The sequence below is a fragment of the Salvelinus fontinalis genome, unplaced genomic scaffold, assembly GCF_029448725.1.
Source record: "Salvelinus fontinalis isolate EN_2023a unplaced genomic scaffold, ASM2944872v1 scaffold_0568, whole genome shotgun sequence".
NCBI classification, from domain to species: Eukaryota; Metazoa; Chordata; class Actinopteri; order Salmoniformes; family Salmonidae; genus Salvelinus; species Salvelinus fontinalis.
In genome coordinates this window covers 19,277-30,380 of record NW_026600777.1, presented here as the reverse complement: position 1 = coordinate 30,380, position 11,104 = coordinate 19,277, and the positions used below count along the sequence as shown (strand labels likewise).

Below are 11,104 nucleotides of genomic sequence, written 5' to 3'. Positions count from 1 at the left end.
TGATGCTCCAGTTGGAGAGGCTGATACGAAAACGAGCTTCCGCAGGAGAGTGGGCTGACAGAGGAGGACCCTTGGTTTGCTGTAGATGATGTTGTTGAATGAATAAAAAGTGATGTTTGTCCTCCCTGTGGTGAAGGTTTGAAGTTCCCGGGTGGCGACGAGCCCACCTGGTACAGGTTGTATAGAGGGATGGACCGGAGGGTTTAACATATTCTCGTTTTTTGGTTTACTAATGTGTGGTTGGCCACTCCAGGAGTAGTTATTGGAGTGGTCTCCTTTTTGGTCCTTGCTCATTTACGACTCAACTTACATTGATGCTATTGGTGTCCCCAGGGGGGTACCAGATAAGTATAAACTGGTTGACCAAGTGGCCGCAGGTTTTGAATCATCATTTTGTTGGTGGTGTACAGTTAATAAAAATGTGGACAGAATTAACTACATTCATTTTAATGTCCAGAAACTGGGCAATTGGACTCAACAAGGCTTCGAGGCGGTCCATGGACAATTGGCAGCTACGACCCTGATGGCATTTCAAAATAGAATCGCGGTTGATATGTTATTGGCTGAACAGGGGGGGGTCTGTGCAATGTTTGGTGAACAGTGTTGTACTTTCATTCCCAATAACACAGCTACGGATGGGAGTCTGACTGTAGCATTGGAGGGACTTCGTACCCTTAATGGTAAGATGAAACAGCATTCTGGAGTGGACACTACTATGTGGGACTCATGGATGGATGCTTTTGGTAAATATAAGACGCTGGTTTCCTCCATCCTAGTGTCAATTTCTGTTTTTGCGGCCATTCTTGTACTTTGTGGATGCTGTTGCATTCCATGTGCGCGCACGCTTGCTAGCCGTGTTATAACTGCAGCCATAGACCCTAATCAGGAAAGGGCCCAAATGTTCCCATTGCTTGAGGATGGGGAAGCTGGACCTGTCTATCTATTTGAGGACTAAGATACTTTTATGTCACGTCACTTGTGAGACGTGAAGAGAGGGAATAAAAAATTTGTCTTCTGACAAATTTTATCCCTTAGCTTTGTCTTTTTATACTTTTATGTCACGTCTCTTGTGAGACGTGAAGAGAGGGAATAAAAAATTTGTCTTCTGACAAATTTTATCCCTTAGCTTTGTCTTTTTATACTTTTATGTCACGTCTCTTGTGAGACGTGAAGAGAGGGAATTAAAAAATTTGTCTTCTGACAAATTTTATCCCTTAGCTTTGTCTTTTTATACTTTTATGTCACGTCTCTTGTGAGATGTGAAGAGAGGGATTTGTAAGGAATTGTAATAGAGATTGAAAACTAGTAATAACTACATTTCAACATAAGCCATATTTTATACATAAATACACATACTCCTCATTTCTCTTGGATATATGCTGGACTTATTAAGACACCGACTACAGACACACATAATTCCCCTCCCCCATAATAACCACAGAACACTCACAACACATGCTTGGAGCTCAGGACAAAGAACTGTCTCAGGAACCAATGGAACGTGGACACCAGGCCTGTTCGGGACTACCCAAGACCCAGATCGACCAATCGGAAGGCCAGGCTCGCAGATCTACCTACTTTGCTTATTGTCTATATAATACTGTACGAGTCTTGAAACTTTCTCTTTCCGGACGATTTCATACAAATCAGACAGAAAGAGCCGTGCCGCACGCTTTGCCTAATATCTTTACACTTGAATAAATCTGCCTTATTATACAATTATCCACCTCGTCCTATTGTCTCCTCTTGTTCTCCTGTCAACAGTAAACGTTTTACTAACACTAGGGATAGGCATTTGGAATATTTCACTATTCAAATATGGATATCCGGATGGTCCAAATACATTTCTTTATTTTGTGAAAATATGTTTTGTTTGCCGCAGGACTGGCAGAGACAGTGCGGTGCTAGAAGGGAAGGTTTGATTGGGAGAGACAGTTGTTGCTGCCATAGGTAATCTGTCATACTATACATTTATTAAAGACATGTCTATTTTAAAATTGTTCTCGTCAGAATGTAGTAGAGTTAAAATGGTTATTCCATCAAACTTCCAATTATTAGAATAGTACACAACGCAGAACAGAACAACCAGGTTGAGGGTCAGTGGCCAAAGCCCGCGAACAGGAATATTCCAAGTTCAGACAGAGGGGGGGAGTCAGATCGCTATGATCGCCAGGAACTTTACTTTTGGTGTCTATTTTTAATTGTTGCGCTACTGGTGCTGCCTGTTGATGTTAGGTAGGCAGCTACAGTAGCTGAATGATGTTAACATCTTCGGGTTTTATTTCATTAAATGTATTTTATTTCATCCGTGTGCTTGTCACCTACTAACACCCTGGTACTACCCGTAGCTCCCGCTCTCCTCAGTCCGAGAAAACACTGAGAGAGAAAGGTATGTGTTGTAGATTACTCCTTTGTAGAAGTCCATAACGTGAAATAAATAAAACATCCCAATGTTAATGCTGTAGATATTGTTATAAGGGGGTGTGAGGCTATTGAAACATGTCACTCAGAGTTTTATTGTTGTTATTAATGTAGTTTACAGAGTGCTAAAAGTGCTCCTGTTGCTAGCTAGCATGCCTTTCTGTGATGCAGACGGTTAGCTAAGCTGCCGACTGGTGTTGGCGTTGCATTATGGGAGATGTAGTTTGGTCCTCTAACGTCTGAATGGAATATATATGCGATTTCACGTTTTAACTTGTTTATGTTGCAGTGTTTTTTGTACATGAGTTGTTGTATTTTGGTACTGTCAACACTGAAAGCACCTAGCAATGTATTGGGGATGTGAGACAGGATATGTGTTTTGCCTTTCTTCATGCTCCTGTGTAGAACAACTTGTCAGATGGTGCATTGGAGACTGATGTGTTCCTGTCCTGTCTTTTCACAATACTATTGCAGATCAACATAAAAGCCAGCCGTGGTGTCGCTCTTCATTTCTTGGTTCTCCTGTGGTACATAAGAAACCCGCTACAAGAACATGGATAAAAGCAGGAATCTCTCGTGCCAAGGTATGTAGCCAACCGTCAACCACCCCCCCATTTCCTGCATTTTAAAGTGGCAATCGGCAGTTGCAAAATCAATTTTTGGACATGCAATTTAATGATATATAACCATTGATTCTTGAAGAATATAACTTATAATGCCTCATGAGCTTCGTTCAACTGTTGTACCCCATCAGAACTCAACATATAAGCATGTTTTACTTCAATGTGGGTAAACAAACACTATATAGCCTCAAAACATGGTTAAACATGAATCAATCCACTAATGGGAGGGAAATGTAGCCTCAAAATTAGCTGTTATTGGCAGAGAGATCTCAAACTCTTTGTTATTGGTCTATTAACTTAGACCACCTGGGGATGTCACCAAGCAAGCCACAACTCCACCAATGCAAAACCTGCTGATTTAGAATGTCTTATGTAGATTGTATTTTCAATCAGCAACTATCAGGAAGTTCCATTGATATTTTTTTTTCATAGATTCATCAGCTGTTATACAAATATGTTACAAAACACCAGCTGAGTGGCACCGGCTGCATCAGTGAGTATGAACCTGACAGCGAAAGCTCGAGTGACAGGTGTTCAGAACTCACTCGGCCTGGTAAATTTGTGACGGTAGACACCGGCTGCTTTCGTAAAGCAAGGGATCAGCCTCAGTCTACCGTCAAACTTACCAGGCTGAGTGAGTTCTGAACAAAAATGTAATGTCATTGCTTGCTAATATGTGGATTTCTTGTTACTCTTATGTATGTTCCATCTTTTTGTGTTTTACAGGCAAGCCTGGGAAAGAACTGAAAAAACGCACTAAAGAGTCAAGACAGACACCAGAAAGAGACCCAAGAAGACTTGGACGCAGGATCAGAGGACAGCGAGGGATGTTCAGAAATCACTCAGTCCGGTAAGTTGGTGAGGGTACACTTTGAGACTGCTTACCTGACACGGGGGAAGTCTTTTCTTTTTATCTCCTCTCCCTTACCTTCCCTATGCCCCCCTCCCCTATTGTGTTGGACCATCATGTGTTTTAATCTTTCCTTTGTTTGCGATTAGGTTTGGAGAATGACTTCTCAACCCAAGAGGCCTAAGAGCAGCTGTGAGAGAGCATCAGTTTGGAAGCATTTGGGAAAATGTAAAGTGCTAAAGAAGGTTCCCGGCAAAGAGGATTGCCTGTTATGGGTCAGAGCCAGCTCTCAAAAAAGAACATGTAAAGACATAAAAACCTGGTGCACAACAAAATGCAAACATACAAGGCTCTCCGCAGCCAGTAAAAGGCTAGCATGCCACGAAGCTGAAGTTCACACAGGTGAATGGGAGTGTTGTAAAAGACAAAAAGCTTTTTAGACATAGCTCTAAAATGCAGGTCCTAGTTGAGCTCGTGGGCTTGTTCTGCTCTTTTTTGTGTTTTTTTGTTTTGTGGTGGAAAACTTAGTGTATCGAGCATAACACGTCAACCCTGTTACCAATAGATAAAAAGGCTAGACAATTCTTAGCAATTTTATTTTTGTCTGAAACTTCCAATTCAATGCTAGCTGTGGGATGGATCCTGGTTCAAGTCCAGGCTCTGTCGCAGCCGGCTGCGACCTGGAGACCCATGGATTGGTGCACAATTGTCCCAGCGTCATCCTGGTTAGGGGAGGGTTTTTATTTATTTTTGTTTTTATTCATTTGAATATGGTCTTTATAACAGAAGGTAAAATTAGGTGAACTTTTAGTTATGAATATGAACTGGCAATATTCTAGTGGCCATTCTTCGTTGCAATAGGCCCATGAAATAATATCAGCTTTTATGATGCTGTTAAAGATAGTACCTTTACCTAACTGCGCAGTGTAGCCTATAGGTTATACACTGAGTGTACAAAACAATAAGGACACCTTCCTAATATTTAGTTAGCCCATCCACCCCCTTTTGTCCTCAGAACAGCCTCAATTTATCAGGGCATGGATTCTACAAGGTGTTGAAAGTGTTCCACAGGGATGCAGGCCCATGTTGATGCCAATGCTTCCCACAGTTGTCAAGTTGGCTGGATGTCCTTTGGTTGGTGGAACATGAGCGTGAAAAACCCATCAGTGTTGCAGTTCTTGACACAAACCGGTGTGCCTGGCACCTACTACCATACTCCGTTCAAAGGCACTTGAATCTTTTGTTTTGCCCGTTCACCCTCTGAATGGCACACATACACTATCCATGTCTCCAGGCTTAAAAATCATTCTTTAACCTGTCCTGTCCCCTTCATCTACAAGTGACATCAATAAGGGATCATAGCTTTCACTTGGATTCACCTGGTCAGTCTGTCATGGAAATAGCAGGTGTCCTTTAATGTTTTGTACACTTAGTGTAAATTTCACAATAATTATACATTTATGGATTTTGTTATGTAGCCTATTGTTGTCACTTTATTGAACCTGTCTGCAACCCACCTGCCTGGGGACTGCGGGTTATGAGACAATCCTTGCATGTTCTGCAGCCTTGTAAAGATAGGGAGAGGATGACTGGGATGCAGTTTGGCATTTATTGTCATGAATCTTGCCCTGGCGGCAGTTCTGCAAAGTGGTCACAAGCTGGCACAGGCATAAAGTAATAATATCTGATTTGAAACCTAACCTTAACCCTAACCACACTGCTAATCCTTACCTTAAATTAAGACCATAAAACACAATTATTTTCCACAAATATTTACAATATAGACAGTTTTGACTTAGCAGCTGCCATATCTTGAGGAAATTGCGCAGTTCTGCCTCCAGGGCAATATTCATGACAAACTTCAAGCTGCGACTGGGAGAGGGAATGTAAAACCGATAACGAAATTGTTTTGACAATTAACATACATTTTATTATGAAAAGTACAATATATCCATGTACACATCAGATAGCTGCTCTTTCTCTGCTACTTCATTCAATTTCTCTAATTCTCTAGTTTAGTATTCCCTGGTTATGTTCCAATACTCCCTCTATTTCCTCACCTCTTCCTCAGACTCTTCTTTTCCTCTCCTTACTTTCTCCATCATTTTCCATCTGTTGCATCTTACTGGCCTTCTCTTGCTTCACAAGTTTTTTGGCTTTGCCCTTTTTCTTATTGACCTTCCCTTCCTGAATATTTTGGACAAGGAGATAAAGTTTGTAAGCTTATGGGTTTTCTCTTGAGCTACTATATCTAGAGCTATACTATACCGTAGAAGGACATATGGCCAATATTCCCTTCTTGTATTTCCTCTCACCTGTGTAGGCCACTCCTGCCATTTCCTGGAGCTGCTTCCTGTCGGTCTTGCTCAGGTTGGTGATAGGGGCCAAGCGAGGCATGTGGCGGTATGGGAAGTTCTCTGTAGTGCTGAGGTCACAAGAGGAGAGAGGCCAGTGTGGCCAGACACAGGACCAGAGACCTTCCCTGGGCTTTGTAGGACCAGAAAGTAAAGTCAAATATCAGGAAAATGCTATGTTAAAAACAATCTGTAGATATACTTTATAACTGAACTATACACATTGCAGATACCTGACTACACTCAATAAGTAGGAGTAACTTACAAAGCTCTGGACTTTGTTATTTTTTTTAGACTAGGCTATACTGGTCTGCATTTCTTCCATGCTGTCTATAATTTCAGCCATCTCCAGTGCATTTCTTGAATGCCACTTTCAACCTCCCAAGTCAATTAGCCAACTGTCCAGGTCTACTGCCTTAAGATCACCTTCGCTGCAGTTTCTCTTCATGACTTGGATCAGTGCCCTCACCTCCTTGCCCATCCTCTTGACCTCCCTAGCCACGTCTTCATCCGTCAGTCTCTCCTTCCTCCTCCCTATCCACTTCACAATCCATCCTCTACAGCAGGGGTGTCAAACTCAAATACCCAGTGGGCCAAAATGTAAAACCTGAACAAAGTCGCGGGCCAACATTGAACAAATGAACCTTTTAATATGGACCCAAACAAGTTTTGCTTTAACATTGAATATGGAACAAGCATCGCTTATTACCATACAATATATAATTTAATAGTGGAGACATGCAAAATCGAATTTCAAATGAAAAAACACATTTATGGCATTCATTTATTAAATAAATAAAATTTAAATAAATCGTATGCCTCTTTTCTATTTGCAGCCTTCTGATTTAAATCCCAAAATAAACTTTTTCCACTGGCTAATAATTTTACAAATAAAATGATAATAAATCAGTCAACCATTCAAGCCCATGCCTTGTAGCAAGAAAAAGTGCACAAAGAAAACGTTAATTATTGCACACTGATCTAATCTGATGTGCCCAAGCCAGATACCTGGCATCTCTTCTTGGATGCTAGTTCATCAATGTCTGGGCTGAAGAAATTCTCAGTATCGAGCGAAGGTGTTCATCAGTCAGACGTCTCCTGTGAGTTGTTTTGGTCATCTTCATCGAGGAGAAAAGTTGCTCGCATAGATAAGTGCTGCCGAACATGGAGAGCATCTGAGCAGCTTGGGTGCGGAGCTGAGGCATTGTCAGGGATGAACCGTGGAAACTGCGGCGCCCACAGCATCATACTTTGACTTCAGCGTGTCGTTGCACTGGAGTTCAATCAGCTCCATTTGGATGTTGGTTGGTGCATTTTCCACATCAACTGCGAAGGGATTACTAAGCAGTTCAAACCTACATTTCTGAACATCGAAGTCGGCGATTGGCTAAACTCAGCGGCGAGAACACTGAGTTTTTCAGCAAACTGCGCATGGGAACACGGCGGTAGAGATCTGCGCTTTTATGGTTTGGCAGCAGGGAAAATGGCAGATCCTTGTATTTGTCATGGTGTTTCGTTTCATAGTGTCGTCTAATGTTGTACTCCTTACTTACAGCCACGTTGACTCCACAAACAAGACAAACAGGTTTGTCTTTTACATATGTAAACAGATATTCTGCCTCCCACTTGTCCAGAAAGCTCCTGTTTTCTGCCTTTCTTTTCGCCATTTTTGGGAAGGGATAGCGCGCTGACAGTTGTAGCGTCTATGTTGCTATGACTACTGTCACAGAGGAGAGGGCGTTTCTGGGCCCTGTCCTGATTGGCGCGCGAAAACAACAGCAGAGCATTATGGAATTCGTAGTATTAGCGGTGAATGCGCTGCATAATACCGGTGGGCCAGCTCTAGTAGTAATTTGGTATTGTCTCGCGGGCCAAATACCGCGAGCCAGAGTTTGACACCCATGCTCTACAGCATCCCTCATTCTTCTTCTGCCTCTCTTGGTTGATGTCCTGACCGTCATTGTGCGTCTCCAGGCCTTCCTCCAGGTTGAGTTCTATTGAGGTCAGGTTCTATTTGATCCTCCACAGGCTCTCCTCGTTGGTGTTGGTCCACTGTGTCTTCTTGTCCAGCTGCTGCCTGCAGGGCCGGACAGTGGGGACCACCTCCATCTGGCGTGACACCTTCTTCAGGGCACTCACAGAGGCAGGGAGGAGGATGTTGGGCTTGGCCACAATAATCTCAACAGACATAGGGTCAAACCATTGAGATGTGACACACACACACAAATTTAAAAGATGCCTACCAATCGATGGTCCTTCAGTGGTCCTTGTGGTTCCTTTGGAGGCTCTGGACTGTCCTCAGTAGAGGCATCATTGCCACCATCAAGATGTGTGTCAGAGAACTAGCTGGTCATAGTCCATTCTCCACATTCAGTGAAAGAGTTACTCAAAAATGTGTGGGTGGGGGGGGGGGGATAGACAGGTCATCATCCTCGTCCATATCCCTCACTTCAAACTTTGTCACCTTTCCATCCTTAACTTTCAGCGGTGGTGTCCTCCTTCCATGATCCTGATCATCACACTGTGTATCAGAGTCAACTAGTCAGAGACCATCCTCCTCACAGTGGTCACTCAACAAAGACATGGACGATAGGGTACAACTCTTTTACCTCCGATTCACAGCCAGTGAAGGTGTAGATCGAAAAGTCATCCGAACTGGAGGATGAGATCACGTCATCATTTTTTCTCTCTATCAGCCTAGTCACCCTTCCAGACTGAGTAGACAGAGAAAGGCATGTACTCATGGCAGCCATAGAATACACTGGCATTGACCCTCAAGGAAATGTAGAATACGTAGGCAATCCAACATGGTTATACAAGTAGTGAGCAATACATGGGTAACTGAAAATGCAATAAATGCAACTCCCATAACATTAGGGGAGGGGCTAAAGACCTTCCATTGTATAGGATTCTTTAGCATCTCAAATGGATGATTGTCAATTCAACCAAAATGGCCATATGAATCAACAGTTTGATTTACAGTATCTGTTGTGTCTCTATGGGAACAGCAGAGATGTCTGACCTGGCTGAGAGGCTCTGGATTGATGTTCCATCTGTCCCTAGATCTCTGGTCTTTCCCACAGCTCACGATGATTGGCTGTAAACCGTAAAGAATGAATTCAACACTGCTTTGCTCATTACAGAATGCATAACTAATGTGCATGTGTTACTGATTTCAGTTTGAAATGACTTACAGGCTTTGTTCTTCTGTGCACCTTGCCGGATGGCCACATCACAGAATCGGGTGTGTTAACCCTCATTGGATTCATCCGTCAACACATCACTCAATTTAAAAGGTGATAATATAACAAAAACAGGATAAAACAAATGTGCATTTTATATTTACCAAATAAGGGTGGCATCTTAACGCTCTTTTGATTCTCTCATTATTACGATCCATAGCTTTCTGAGGGAAATATTTCCATCTATTTGGATATGTATATATACACAGCTCTGGAAAAAATTAAGAGACCACTGCAAAATGATCAGTTTCTCTGGTTTTACTATTTATATGTATGTGTTTGGGTAAACTGAACATTTTTGTTTTATTCTATAAACTGCTGACAACATTTCTCCCAAATTCCAAATAAAAAATATTGTCATTTAGAGCATTTATTTGCAGAAAATGACGACAGGTCAAAATAACAAAAAAGATGCAGTGTTGTCAGACCTCGAATAATACTAATACTTTAATGGTGTTCATGTGATTTTGGTAACAACTTATCCTCTAGTCGTGTCTGGCGTGGTGTACCTCCTCTGGTGGTTTCTCATACCCCATCCCATACCCCATGGGCTGTTGAGACTTCTGATCATCACATTTCAGGCACAAGCCAGCATGTGGCAGTTTCTTTAAATGCAGCACTGCCTTAGTGCACTTCATGATCTGCGCAACAGTAACTTTGTGGTTGTGAATGTGATTAATAAAAAGAACGTGATTAATCCAAATGCGGAAGTCCATTACATTTGCTTTGGTTTAGCAATCTATCTACCTCCTCCCTGTCTTAGCTAAAGTGTTGTGCAATATTGGAGGACAGGTGTCGTAACTGACATTTTTGTATTGTGCTTGATTATCCACTGGTATTAGTTTGACATATGTACTGAGCATCAAAAATCCGTTTTGAAAGATGTGGTGGAAGAATTTGGGGTGAGCTGTTGTAACTTCTCAAGGGATATGTTCTATGTTGGACTGTGATGTTAGGCGTTTCATAGGCTACTGGTATGTCTGCATCCTAACACAAGGCCGGAACTATTGATTTATAGAAATAACTGTTGTGTAAACAATATGATTGTATTATCACCTCCAACTATATAAGGGACATGTAACCATTTCTTCCTTGCTGTGAAATTATTGGTGGCTGCTTGTATTAAATATGTTATTTTATATTGTAAAATATAGGATTATCACCACAGCAAGCAAGGTATTTGGAGTCAAACAGACCGGCCTGGATGAGATCTTTAAGGTCAGGGCCCTCCGCAAGTCTCACAAAATCATTTTAGACCCAAGCCACCCCCTGTACCCGGACTTTGAACTACTCCCCTCTGGGCACAGGTATAGGGCACCCCTCAGCAAGAAAAACAGAACTAGACAATCATTTGTGCCAGGTGTGATATCCCTCCTAAATAGCTCGGGCTGATGTTCCTATTGAATCGGTAAGGCCAGCAGGCTAATCATTTTTTTATTAATGTTTAATTGGTATGTTAACTGTTATGAAAGTTGTATTGTAAAACTTTTTATTTAAACGCCACTTTAAATGTCTACAAGACACTGCAACAACATTTCCCCATGGGGACAATAAAGTCATTAAGTAAATAGTCTCTGCCTTAATCTTTGAATGAAATTTTCCACAACTGTGGTT

At 41.9% G+C, this 11,104-nt stretch overlaps 1 long non-coding RNA gene across 2 annotated transcripts; it reads left to right on the top strand.

Moving 5' to 3' along the window:
• The first annotated feature begins 1,790 nt into the window (after positions 1–1,790).
• On the top strand, positions 1,791–11,058 carry LOC129846489 (uncharacterized). Of its 2 annotated transcripts, XR_008758263.1 has the most exons (5): positions 1,791–2,389; positions 2,896–3,005; positions 3,477–3,537; positions 3,771–3,894; positions 4,044–11,058. It is a non-coding gene; the product is annotated as an uncharacterized LOC129846489 (long non-coding RNA). The 2 variants fall into 2 exon arrangements; XR_008758262.1 differs by lacking the exon at positions 1,791–2,389 and having other exon boundaries at positions 2,630–3,005.
• Positions 11,059–11,104: the final 46 nt, after the last annotated feature.